The 14997-nt window shown below is 40.9% G+C and overlaps 1 protein-coding gene across 6 annotated transcripts in view; it reads left to right on the top strand.

Annotated features, from left to right (window-relative positions):
- The window catches only part of LOC136857520 (V-type proton ATPase 116 kDa subunit a 1), a 581303-nt gene that overhangs the window by 406852 nt on the left and 159454 nt on the right, over positions 1 to 14997 (top strand). The window lies entirely within an intron of this gene.

Here is a 14997-nt window from a genome sequence, read left to right on the forward strand (position 1 = left end):
AAGTTCCACCTTACAATACAAACATTAATTTAATTAAAATTAATTAGTACAGCGAGCAAGCCAGCGAGGATGTAAGTTGCTTCTCTAACGCTTTTTATCCCATTTTCTCTTATCCCCACCCCCCCACACTTTTGGTTCTCAACGCTTACAGCTTTTTCATGTTTGTTACAGATATGTTCTTTCAATACCTTAACTTTTAACAACCTGGCTTGAGCATGACTTCACACAAGGTCCCACTTAGCACAAGTCAGGATGCTCCAAACTCATAGTATAAATCAACATGGTCCAATTGAAGAAGAGCCCGAGTTAGTGCCTTATTTTACAATCATCTTTTGATATTTTAGCCTTTATATAATTTTATCAATTTCTTGTTATGTGAAACTTTCAGTTTTAATTGATATTTAGGCTATAGCTGATGGTGTCCACGATATAAGGAAGAAACATGTATTGATTTTAATTAATTTGACGTTTGGATTGTACTGTGAACTCTCATTACAGTGACAATACGGAAACATTATGAAGTTTGTAGTATGTAATAATGAGCAAATTAGTAACGAACCCCGGGAAAAGGGAAATAGCATGCTCTAACCGATATGGATACTGCACATCAAAATGTAAATCTGTATTTTGATTTTCACATAAATCTTCTTGTTTCGCCGATTCAAGGTTCTTTATAAAAGACTAACATGGTAGAGAATTCATCATAGCAAATTCCTTTTCTTGCATTTTTGAGGAAAATAGGAACTTTATTTTAGTTTTTGCCTGGGTTTGTAATTTTTTTCCTTCAAGTTTTTCTGTGACGTGATTAAAAACACACATTTTAGTTGAATAAACAGATTAAGAACATTTTGTTTACTTTCATACTTAATATCTGAGGTCCAACAGTCACAATGATGCCAGTTGCGGTGCAAAAATATATGTTACCACTTCAGGGTTGTCCGACTCCATGGCTAAATGGTTAGGATGCTGGTCTTTGACTCAATGGTTCCCGGGTTCGATTCCCGGTCGGGTGGGGGTCGGGTATTTTAACTTTCATAAATTAATTCCACTTGCTCGGGCACTGGCTGTTTGTGACGTCTTCAGCATTAGATGTCATCTCAGAAAGGGCCCCGTCCTCACAGATGTGCAGGTCGGCTATACGGTGTCAAATCGAAAGACCTGCAACAGGCCTCTTCGAAGGCCACACGCCATTATTTTTTTCCCTTGAAGGTTAACACAAGAAATAAGATATAATGTAATTCCATTATGAAAGCCTGTAAATTCACATATGTCTAATATTCATCTTCATTCAGTGACACTATATTAGTACAGAGTGATTTTCTTCGGCAATTACTGGACCGTTTATTCATGTTCAAATCAATACTGAGAACACATTTGCTTGTTTTATCTATTCAGAGTCTGCTTTACGTCGCACCGACACAGATAGGTCCTACGACAACGATGGGGCAGGAAAGGGCTAGGAGTGGGAAGGAAGAGCCGTGGCTTAATTAAGGTATATCCCCAGCATTTGCCTGGTGTGAAAATAGGAAACCAGGGAAAACCGTCTTCAGGGCTGCCGGTTCGAACCCACGATCTCCCGAATACATTCTGGCCGCACTTAAGCGACTGCAGCTATCGAGCTCGGTATTTTATCGAGTTTTAACACTTTCTTTATTGAATTTCATTGAGAATAGAGAGATGGAAAGACTTGGAAGTAAGGAGACAAGCTGCTCGACTAAGCGGTATGTTCCGAACTGTTAGTCGAGAGATAGCACATCACTCGTATTATACCACTTCGGAGTATGACAGTCGCATGAAGACGCGTGTGCAGGTGTTGTTGGTCACCAACCGTCTTATCTCAAAACTAAGGGGTTTGGAATGTGACACTTTCTCTGCAAGCACTTTTGCAAATAACGTCACCCGTAATGCTGACTTTTGAATGTAGTGTGACGACGGAACAGCCGGTGCAAATTGAGTACCCCCCGAAATTACCGTCTTTGCAACTCGGCAAGGTAGTTAGTGTTAATGCCTGTGCAACTCGGAAACTGCCGAGAAGTATGCAAGGGTTACCTCGCACGGGCAGCGACAGGGAGTAACTTAGTCCACGGGTTACACTTGAGAAGTCATCGCAGGAGACCAAACTAAACAGCGATACTCTTCACAAGGATCTGAAGAGCAGGAAATGGAATTACTGCATATTTCTTTCTTTCTTTCTTTCTTTCTTTCTTTCTTTCTTTCTTTCTTTCTTTCGTAATCCGTTTACCGTCCAAGGTTGGTTTTCACTCAGACTCAGCGAGGAATTCCAGCTCTACCGCCTCAAGGGCAGTGTCATGGAACGTGAGACTTTGGGTCGTGGAAATACAGCTGGGGAAGAGGACCAGTACCTCACCCAGGCGGCCTCACCTGATATGCTGAACAGTGGCTTTTAAGTTAGGTACCATCCCGATACTTGCTTGAAGGAGAAGTGCACACCACGGCTATCTTCGAACTTATATTCTAAGTTTTGAGAAATTCTGATAATGTAACAAACAAACAAACAAACAAACAAACAAACAAACAAACAAACAAACAAACAAACAGATAGACGGACATTGAACTGAACCTATTTCCTACTTTTGAACACCTAATCCAAAACAGAAAAGAAGTATAAACTAAACATCTAAAGCGTACAGATAATTGTAATTTTACCTACATAGATTACAAATGGAATTCGTTAATATGATAATTTTGTTTGATCATTTTACCGAATATAATGGATAACCTCAGTAAGTTGATGGTGTTCGATCCTGGCTCAGTCCAGTGGTATTTGAAGGTGCTCGATTACGTTAGCCTCGTGTCCGTAGATTTACTGGAACGTAAAAGAACTCATGTGAGACGAAATTCTGGCACCTCGGCGTCTCTGTAAACCGCAAAAGTAGTTACTGGAACGTAAAGTCAACATTATTATTATTATTATTATTATTATTATTTTTTTTGCTAGCGGCTTTACGTCGCACCGACACAGATAGGTCTTATGGCGACGATGGGATAGGAAAGACCTAGGAGTTGGAAGGAAGCGGCCGTGGCCTTAATTAAGGTACAGCCCCAGCATTTGCCTGGTGTGAAAATGGGAAACCACGGAAAACCATCTTCAGGGCTGCCGATAGTGGGATTCGAACCTACTATCTCCCGGATGCAAGCTCACAGCCGCGCGCCTCTACGCGCACGGCCAACTCGCCCGGTATATTATTATTATTATTATTATTATTATTATTATTATTATTATTATTATTATTATATTATTATTAATATTATTATCATCATCATTTGATGGCACAAACCTGCGCGAAGCCCCGAGCTTGGAGGGGAAAGTAGGGGTAACTATTGCCGAGCTATCTGGAGCGAAACGAAGCCTTCTCACCCTACCGTGACAGGAGCGGATGTGAACACTTACTTCGACGTGAACGTTCGTCCCTTCTCATTCTCGCGGGCGAGTTTTCGTTTCAATCTGAATTTGAACCGTAAATGTTTCATACTGACGCACGGAAAACCAATGAGTACGTGCTGCCGCCACTATCGAACTGTAAACAAATTTTTGATTCCATTTGGGGTTTGCAAATAATTCGCAAAAATTATGTCCGCTATTGAGCAGAAACGAAGAAAAAGCCTAACATGACTTTCCAAGAGAGTGAATTGTTATTGAATTTGATGGCAGCAAGCATAATCAACATAGAGAATAAGAAAACAAATTATAGCCTACACATTGTATATTTCACTAAAGAAATAAGGCTCTCCTCCCATGGCACTACAGCTCTTGAAGGGCCTTAGCCTACCAAGCGACCGCTGCTCAGCCCGAAGGCGTGCAGGTTATGAGGTGTCGTGTGGTCAGCAGGACGAATCCTCTCGGCCGTTATTCTTGGCTTTCTAGACCGGGGCCGCTATCTCATCGTCAGATAGTTCCTCAATTCTAATCACGAAGGCTGAGTGGACCTCAAACCAGCCCTCAGATCGAGGTAAAAATCCCTGACCTGGTCGGGAATTGAACCCGGGGCCTCCGGATAAGAGGCAGGCACGCTATCCCTACACCACGGAGCCGAAAAAAAAGGCAGTATTCCTTAATTCGTACACGATATAAGCTATAATCGAGAATTCATCTTAGGCCTACCTATGTATTGGGAATTTCAGGTTATGTTCGATCATGGATAACATTGACAGTGTCGAAGCTTTTGTGTGTCTGTTGTGTCTGAAAATCGGTGTCGTCCTAATCCTCCAGATATGTCGCACGTTCTTTTATTCATCTAGGACGGTTTTTAATTGCATAATCTTGATCATATTACCCGTCGCTGTGATTTTCTGTTTCAATTAGATAGATATTCCAGCCGTCTACGAGCTGCCATCTTGGAAGGATATTGTCTGGCCAACTAATCTCTGGTAAAATGTTAAACCGAGATAATACCCGTTACCCGAGATAATGTTGTTGGTGAATACAAACTTAACTGCTATCTCGGTGTACGTAGCTTTAAACTAAGATAAAAACTTTTACTCGCATTGGTGAATTAAGGTTTTGTGCCATTAGCTAGTAATCGCGCTTCAACACTCAGCTGCGCAAGTCTTCACTACGAATCAGCTGCGTCGAACATTTTGTGTGCATTTCCGCTATTTTTTAATATTTAAAGAAATTGGAGGAAATAATTAGGTGACAGACAACAGTTTTTTATAATTCTTAGTTTTCGGTGGCTAAAATGGAATAAAAATTGTAATTTTTCTCCACTATGTGGGGCCCGCCCCTTATCGCCGCCAGTGTATAAGAGGTCTGGGTATGTCTATCAGATAGCTGATGAATATGTTTCCTTTGTGGACAGATCACATAGCAATGTATTGGTTGGAAGAAGGTCAAACTGATGCTTTGTCAGAAGTACAGATATTTCGCTGATCTCACGCTGTACTTGAAACGACACAATCTTAACAAGTTCACTGTTTACTTTCTTTGCTTACGTTAACCAACACTGTGATGCAGAATAAAACCAAGGCAGGTCATGTAACCAAGAAACAACCGAAAGAACAAAACAATAGCATTTTATACGCGCGACTGCATCACAGAAGTTGCTGTTTGTCCTTGACCAGTGGCTGGCGGATTTAAGAGGCGAGCCCAAATCGTTGATCTGTACAGGCTGGATCGCGACTCAGGTCAATGGCATTGGAAGGGTGTTTCACGGCGAAAGAGGAAATTTCCCAACGGAACTTCAGTGCGAGTTAACTTACATAATCTTGACGTGGTCCAAAGGCCAAGGTGCTGATTTATTTTCACACTACCGACAAAAGCCCTTCTGCTTCTTTTTAAATACCGACTAGAGCTGGTAATACCTTTGGTTTCCTCCGGAATTAACGTTCGTCGCGTTAAATCGTCCGAATCTTGTACTGAGGGGATGCTCCCTTGCAACATTTTTTTTATGTGTGTGTTTAAAATCTGCTTTACGTCGCACCGACACTGATAAGTGTTATGGCGACGATGGGGTAGGAAATGGCTAGGAGTGGGAAGGAACGACTGTGGCCCTAATTAAGATACAGTCCCAGCATTTGCCTGGTGTGAAAATAGGAAACCATGGAAAAACCATTTTCAGAGCTACCGACATCGAGGTTCGAACCAACTATCACCCAAACGACGTGGCCACTCGCTCGGCACAGCGTAATTATTCAATCCAGTGATTCCAAAGTCTGGTGAGTTATGCGACTCGGCTGTATAGTGTTTAGGCGAAAGGCTCAACACCTCCCACACACATTCGGTGGATGTTCAACTTTGACAGGCCATGCGTATCGTATTTGCCACACTTTTTTCCATTCCCGTCCAGTTTTAATCAACATCACACCAACTCGTACAGTGACTCTGAAGGCTGTTGCTCAATTCTGGACGTCAGATGTAAGCTCCAGGGGCACTGAACTTGGGAGCGTGGGTTGGTGACCACGGGGACCTAGCTGAGTCCTGGCATTCCTTCCAATTACTCAGTAGCAACGATTAGGGAGCACGAGGGGGCGGACGAATCTCCACCCCACTTTGTTAGGAAAACATTACATTTTATTCCATTTTTGCCGGTTGAAACTCCCTTCTAATTCCCAATCGCCACTACTGCCAGGCTCCTCACTTTCATCTATCCTATCTGACCTTCCTCTGTACAAGTCCCGCTGTCTTACCAGATAATTCCTTCATTTATTTTCCTTCATTATTAACACAATTATTAGCGGAAATACGCTCAAAATGTCGTTCGTCGCGGCTAACCAATTTGTATAGCAGCACCATTAACGTCTTTGAGCACCAAAGCGAATAACGAAGACTTTGCATGTGCTGTGAGGAAGGGTAGCACGGGTATTATTATTATTATTATTATTATTATTATTATTATTATTATTATTATTATTGCCAAGGTTATGGATACTGAGGTATGATTCACCCGCTTGCCGCGCGCATTCGTCAGTCTGGCAGTCTCTTTCATGTCTGTTAGTTTCTTTGTGTGTATTGAAACACTGAATGATTTTTAACTGTATAATCACGCCGTACTTTTATTTAATTGTAATACATGTGTAATATTGTTCCTTTCGTGCAAGTTTGATTGTATAATAACTGAATCAAAATCTCAGAAAACTATTATTAGTACATGTAAGCTGGTAAACTATCAACCTTTACCTCTCTGACGAAATTCGCTCAGAGAGCATTAAAACACATTGTAGCCTTTTTTTGTTCAGTTTTGATGTATATACCCCGCCTCTCCCCCAACCCGCTATATCCCACAAACATGGATACATTTTGTTGTCTGTACATCACCCCCCCCCCCCCTTCTAATTCCCAATCGCCGGTACTTCATTTACTTGTGCCGGGCTCCTCACTTTCATCTATCCTATCTGACCTTTCTTGGCCAACTGTTGTTCTTTTCCGACTCCGACGGTATTAGAGCACTCGAGGCCTAGGGAGTCTTTTATTTTCACGCCCTTGTCTTTCCTTGGCCGATACCTTCAGTTCTCGAAATATCGGATTCCGTCTATTTTTTCTCTCTGATTAGTGTTATATAGAGGATGGCTGCCCAGTTGTACTTCCTCTTAAAGCTATAATCACTAACTTTACATGAGAGCAGACAGAAGCTGTTAGCTACATTTAAGGCAGGTCGAATCGACAGTTCCAGGCATGGTAACAGCCAGTACGATAAGGAGTGCGGCGGATGGCATAAGGCTGAACTGTTTTATGATCACTTACCATTGTTCATTACTGGGTTCTCCCTGCACATACGATAGTAGCACATATCTTCATTCCTGCGAAACATACACATTCAGTAGTGTACCAATAAGAAGACACGAACAAAACAAGTCACATCAAAATCGTCGGTTTTGCATTTACCTCTGACGCAGGGCGTAACATTCGTGCTATGGGCCCGCCTGCCAAAATAAAAATTCGGCCCCCCTCAAATAAAATGCTGAACCTATGAATCTATATAAATAAAATTGTAACGACCATGTGTCTGTACCTTTATTTTGGTGAAATTTCCGTACAGTGATGCGTTTCAGGTGTAATAATGACCATCTGCATATCTTTAAACGTTGGTGTCTGTCTGTTTGTCTGTTTGTTAGTCTATAAGTTGAAAACTACTGAATATATTTCCACCAAACTTCATATTTAGAATCCACATGTCCTTGGGTAGGTTTTAGGGCCAATATTGTTTCTAAATCTCTGAACTGACTAGGGGTTTATACGAAACCGAAACCGTGTTTTGCACTCCCACAAAATATACACAACCAAACTTAGTGTAAATCTACCTGCCTTAATGGAAATAAATTTCTAAACTTTTTTTCTCATGTGCATCATTTCGATACGAGGATGAATACAAAGGGCACTAGGAAAGTTTTGCAGTACGCAAAAACGGTTGGCTGGACAGCCCTGTTATGGTGAGGAATAAAAAGAGGCATGAAAACCGGTCTAGAAGACAGCAAGGCGCGACCTTCACACCAGCTTTTTTTATTGCTAGTTCTTTACGTCGCGCCGACACAGACGGGTCTTATGGCGACGATGGGACAGGAAAGGCCTAGGAATGAGAAGGAAGCGGCCGTGGCCTTAATTAAGGTACAGCCCCAGCATTTGCCTGGTGTGAAAATGGGAAACCACTGAAAACCATCTTCAGGGCTGCCGACAGTGGGGTTCGAACCTACTATCTCCCGAATACTGGATAATGGCCGCACTTAAACGACTTCAGCTATCGAGCTTGATCACACCAGTTGTTACCAAGCAGTGGGACTGAAATCAAGTTTAGATATCAGTGTGTTCTAAAGGTGAATATCGTGCAATTATTCACTACAATTTTGCTCGTGGATTAACTGTTGACCAGTGCCTGGAGGAAATGACTCCTGTGCTGGGGAAATACTGTCCACATCGGACAACAATTTTCCGCTGGTACAAAGAGTTCCAGAGGGGATATTTTGGGGTTGAAGACGATCCTCGTTCTGGGCGACCGTCTGAATCAGTGACTGAGGAAAACACTGAAGCTGCGAGGAAAATGTTGCAGCAAGAAAGGCGGTTGACATATCGAAAGGTAGAAGAGACCCTCCACATCCCTGCACCAGCTATTCATTCAATTCTACACGACCATCTCCATGTTAGAAAGGTTTGTTCCCATTGGGTGCTCCATTCACTTTCAGAGGAACAAAGGGCACATCGAGTGAATTGGTGCCGAAAAATGCTAAAACAGTTTGAAAATGGGACTTCGCGTAACGTCAATAGCATCGTTACAGGTGACGAAACTTGGCTTTATTATAACGATGTCCCAACAAAGTCCCAGAACAAGGTGTGGCTGTTTGAAGATGAGGGTACTTCTGTGACTGTGAGAAAGTCAAGGTCAGTGAAGGAAAGGATGATTGCAGTAGTCTTCACTAAACGGGGCATTCTGAATCGGGTTGTACTAGAAACACAAAGGACAGTTACTGTGAAGTTGTACAGTGAGACTTGTCTGCCTCAGGTCATCCAGGCTCTCAAGCAACTCCGTCCAATGTCACGGCTCAACACTTGGTTTTTGCATCACGAAAATGCTCCAGCACATCGTGCTAATGTAACAATGGATTTTCTTGCCAGATCAGGGTTGACTGTGCTTGATCACCCTCCATACAGTCCTGATCTTGCTCCATGTGACTTCGCACTCTTCCCAGAAGTGAAGATGAAGCTGAAAGGGTGGCGTTTTGCATCCGACGAGGAGCTTCTGGCAGCATGGGACCAAGAGTATGAAAATGTAACCGAAGAAAAGTGCAGAGTTGGTTCAGTGACTGGTTTCGACGTATGGAGAAGTGTATTGAGTGTGGTGGAAACTATTTTGAAAAAAGTCTAAAGCGTTCACTCACATTGCAAAACTTTCCTAGTGCCCTTTGTAAAGTAGATATAATTAACGGACCGTTTTTCGGTACAAGTCCCACCGGACTTAACTCAAAAGCGGATGCGTGTAAAGCGTATTTCTTATAACTTGAAAATTACTGAAGATATTTCAACGAAACTTCATATTTAGCATCCACCTGTCCAAAGGTAGGCTTTAAGGTCCATTGGGGGTTTATAGGGAACCGAAACGGTGATTTTACTCTCCCACAATATATATAATACCAACCTGACTGGAAATCAACCAATCTTGATGGAAATACATTTCTAAAACTTGTTTTCTTCTTGTGCATTTCTTCGACAAGAGGATTAATAAGGGATGTATCATGAACGGCCGGTTTTGCAGGCTAAGTCCAGCGAACATAGCCCAAAAGGTGTTGTACGTGGAGCAGTTTCCTTATCTATCTATATAAATAAAATCGTAACGACTGTGTGTCTGTGTATTGACTATTTTGGCGAAATTTTCGTACAGCTATCCGTTTACGGGGTTATAATGACCATTTGCATATTTTTAGCTACAGTTCCCTGAAAGTGCTAAATTTTCCCACCTCGCCCAAAATCAAGATTGCGGCACAATCTGCCAGACGAGGTAGAAAATTGAAATTAGGAAAAATTATCAGTTTTAGCCGGTCATCGACGGAAAATTTCCAAGATCTTTAATGTTTTCACTTTTTATTCGCGAAGAATATCGGAACATGGAGACAATTTAAATGACGGTGCAGACCTTCGTTTCGAGGCATTTCGGGGCTAAACGGTGAGTCCTATCTTAAATCGGATGGCACAATCTCGTTCAATTTGAAGTGTTCTACAACTTTGGTCCTATATGACTTTTTGTCGTCTCTCTCTTCCTTATACTTTAGATTTGGCTTATTTCTCGATGTTGTGCTTTTTACACGTATATTACATAGTTTGACACACTTATAGGAAATAATTTAGCACGCGCATTGACACGACCAATGGCTATATTGCGAACAAAATTTCATGATTTAGCTTCCACACAAGTATGTTAAAATGTAAAATGTTAAAAATGTACCCACATTTCACCCCATCCAAATATCGTAACTCAGAGGAACGTACAAATATGGAAGATACGAGAAAATATTTTAAGACCAAACATGTAGACCGATAAAAGTGGCGTCTGATGGTGCAAACAGTTTGTTGATATGAAGTACCGTTTAGGAGCAGTAAATCTCGAAATGAAGGTCTGCACTTAAAAACGTACCCATGCTTATATGTCATCTATATAAATATAATCGTAATGACCGTGTGTCTGTACATTGACTATTTTGACGAAATTTCCGTACAGTTATCCGTTTCAGGAGTAATAATGACCATCTGCATATCTTTTAGCTTTGGTGTCTGTTTGTTTGTCTGAGTTCTTATAACCTGAAAACTACTGTATATACTTCTACCAATCTTGATATTTAGAATCCACCTGTCCTTGGGTACGTTTTAGGGTCGATATTATTTCTGAATACCTAAAAATCTTGATGGTTTATCCTAAACGATGATTTTGCACTCCCACAAAATATGCACGTCCAAAATTAATGGAAATCTACAATCCTTAATGGAAATCAACTTCTAAAGCTTTTTTCTCATGTGTTTCATTTCGATAGGAGGATCAATAAGGCAGATATCATTAACGGACGGTTTTTCAGCACACGTCCCAACGGACTTAACTCAAAAGCGGGTGCGTGTAAAGCTTATTTCTTATAACTTGAAAACTACTGAAGGTATTTCAATCAAACTTTATATTTACCATCCACCTGTCCAAAGGTAGGTTTTAAGGTCCATACCATTTCAAATTCCTGGAATGGACTGGGGGTTTATAGGGAACCGAAAGAGTGATTTTACTCTCCCATAATATATACAAGACCAACCTAACTGGAAATCAACCAGTCTTGATGGAAATCCATTCTTCTCATGTGCATTTTTTCGACAGGAGGATTAATAATGGAGATATCATGAACGGTCTGTTTTGCATTTTAAATCCAGCGGACGTACCCCAAAAGGTGTACGTGGAGCAGATTCCTCATCTATCTATATAAATAAAATCGTAACGACCGTGTGTCTGTACACTGATTATTTTGGCGAAATTGTCGTACAGCAATCCGTTTAAGGGGTAATAGTGACCATCTGCGTATTTTTAGCTTTAGTTTCCTGAAAGTTCTAATTTTTACGCACCTCGCCTGCCAGATGAGCTAGAAAATTGAAATTAGGCAAAATTGTACGTTTTAGCTTGTAACCGACGGAAAACTTCCAAGGTCTTTAAATTTTTCACTTTTATCCCCGAAGAATATCTAAATATGGAGGCAATTTTAATGATGGTGCAGACCTTTGTTTCGAGGTATTTCGTGGGATAAACGGGAAGTCCTATCACATAACGGATGGCACAATCTCCGTTCAATTTGGAGTGATCTACAACCTTGGTCTTATGACTTTTAGTCGTATACGTATCCCTTATATGTAAGATTTGTCTCTATTTCTCGATTTTAAGTAAATTTCTACTTTTTACAGGCAATATCATACCTTGTATTCACGCATACGGAAGATAGAATCATCAAATTCTACACGAACATTGGCCCTCCTAGTAGCTATATGTGTGCCACATGCTATGTTTGTAGCTGTCACATAATTATCCGAAAAGTAATGCAATGTGAGATAATCTTACCCAAATGTCACCCAATTCAACGTTTCTAACTCAATCTGACTCATAAATAGTTGAGTTGCGAGAAAATATCATAGGATCAGCCATTTAGGCAGCTAAATATGGCGTATTATGGTACGTACAGTCCGTTTGTCGATATGACGTACCGTTCATCAGCAGTTAATCTGTAAATGCAGGTCTGCAATATTGTAAACATGCATATACTTTCGTATGTCGGTCTATATATATTCATTGGTGTCGAACTGTAGTGACCGAGAAAGGGTGTGTCTGCTATTTTAATCAGTACTCACCACACCGATTTTGACTGGCAGTAGGAATGGGGTCCTTCTCCAACTCCTGTGTAACTGGCATTAGTAAGGAGGGTCTGCCATTGTAATTAATAATTCACTTCTGGATTTGACTTGCAGAAGGCAAGGGAGCATGCAATTTTGTTCAAAACTCCTCTACCCGATTCCGATTGTGTTTGGCTGTAGGCAAGGGTGCCCGCCATTATAAACAAATGTACCCATCTAAAATTTGACTGGCATTAGGCATCGTGGCCTACTATTTTAATGAAAACTATGCGTACGTCAGTGTCTATGACATTTGCAAATATATATATATATACTCCTGCTACCCTTCCGCACAGCACATGCAAAGTCTTCACTACTTGCTGTGGCGCTCTACAAATCGGTTAGCCGCAACGAACGACATGTTGTGCGTATTTCCGCTAATAATGTTGTTATTCTATATAAATACAATCGTAGCGTCCCTGTGTCTGTACATTGACTCTTTTGGCGAAAGTTTCATTCGGTTATCCGTTTCAGGTGTAATAATTACCATCTGCATATTTTTTAGCTTTGGTGTGTGTTTGTCTGAGTTATTATAACTTGAAAACTACTGGATATATGTCTACCAAACTTGATATTTAGAATCCACCTGTCCTTCGGTAGGCTTTAGGGCCAATGTTGTTTCTAAATTCTTGAATTGACTGGGGGTTTATACGAAACCAAAACCGTGAATTTGCACTCCCACAAAATATACACAGCCAAACTTAATGGAAATCTACCTGCCTTGATGGAAATCAATTTCTAAAACTTTTTCTCATGTGCATCATTTCAATATGAGAATTAATAAGGAAGATATCATTTCCAGTCTAAGTTCGAACGGACGTTTTTTAGCTTTTTTTGTCGATTTATCTGTTTGTCCGTTTGTTGAGTTCCTTTAACTGGGAAACTACACCATATACTGTATTTCTACCAAACTTTATAACTTCCCTTGGGTAGAAATTAGGGTCAATATTATTTCTAAATCCCGGATTGGTTTGGGGGTTTATAGGAAGTCGAAATAAAGATTTTACACTCCCACAACATATGCATGGCCAATCTTAATGGAAAAATGGCCAGCCTTAATGGAAATCAATTTCTAAAAATATTTTTCTCACGTGCACCTTTTCGGTAGAAGGATAAGAAGGGAGTTATCATTATTGGACTGTTTTACAGGCAGTCATATCATTTCAAGTTGCGTTAAATGGTTTCACTAAAGAGCCATTTTACTCTTTTCGAAAGAACAGATAATAAGAGAGGTTCAACGACTGGTTTTATGAGTCTTCAGCCACAGTGCTACTTTTTTTACACCAATGAGAAGAGCATCTTAGCTCTACAAATTTACACTGTCCATGCCTATCAAAGGCACAACCTACATTTAACAAAATTAAACAGTACTCACTGTCTTAACTGATATCTTTAACATGAAATGAATGTAATGGAGTTTAACAGGGGTAACAAGTACCCATTCTACATGGCCTTTGGTAAAAACAAAAGGTTAAAGTTAATGGCCAAAACCAAAATAGTAAGGAGGCGAACCCTTGCACTCCTAGAAATTTACATGAAATACTTAAAACCTTATTTGGGCTTATGGCCCGACGTTACAGAGGCTAAGCCTATACTACGGAGGTGACTAGACGAAGAAAAATATTTGTTATAGAAATTACAAGATAGATTTTAAAGGGCACAAAATCATAGTCACCTCAAGATCAAGCTGAGAGGGAATACAAGAGGGTACCTCACTCTCTATACCCTGATTTCGGTTAAGTTCTTTCGACTTGTTTGACATTTACATCCAAAGTTAGAAATTTACACTTTAGAAAATAAAGTTCCATCATTAAAGTTTGAAACCTTCCCCTCGAGCAAGCTTTGAATGACTATCACACGTTAAACAGGATCTGCCATTACCTTGAGCTGGTGGACCTTCCGAAGATGGATGCGGCGTCCCCTGCCTCCGTTACGAACACACTCTAGACTGGAGCGATCACAAAGACAACCTGGTGCGAAATTTGCCAGCTTTTATAGCGGAGGGGAAAGTTCCAGAAACCTCTGGGCCAAGGCCCTGACTCACCCCCAATTTTCATTGGATAATCAAATAAATATCAAAATTTTATCATTGGTGAACAAATAAATGTACACAATTTTTCATTGGTCATTGGCGAGAAGAGATAGAAGTGTTGATAACTTTTGAACATCAAAAACAAACACTAAACATTCCAATCGAAACAGACTTTCAACGTATTAGGTCGTGTTACGTACATGTAGTACGTGTTGAAGAGATGTTAAGTACAGAACAAAAATGGCCAGCCGGACACCAGTGGGATCCGAACCCACAACCTCCCGATTTCGTGTCGTTTGCTCTACCAATTGAGCTATGGTGGCCTAGGCCATCTTTGTTCTGTTTGAAAGGAAATCGTGAAATCGGGAGGTTGTGGGTTCGGATCCCACTGGTGTCCGGCTGGCCATTTTTGTTCTGTACTTAACATCTCTTCAACAGTCCGACTCGTTGGCTGAACGGTCAGCGTACTGGCCTTCGGTTCAGAGGGTCCCGGGTTCGATTCCCGGCCGGGTCAGGGATTTTAACCTTAATTGGTTAATTCCAATGGCACGGGGGCTGGGCGTATGTGTTGTCTTCATCATCATTTCATCCTCATCACGACGCGCAGGTC

This window comes from Anabrus simplex, chromosome 1 (assembly GCF_040414725.1).
Source record: "Anabrus simplex isolate iqAnaSimp1 chromosome 1, ASM4041472v1, whole genome shotgun sequence".
Lineage (NCBI taxonomy): Eukaryota > Metazoa > Arthropoda > Insecta > Orthoptera > Tettigoniidae > Anabrus > Anabrus simplex.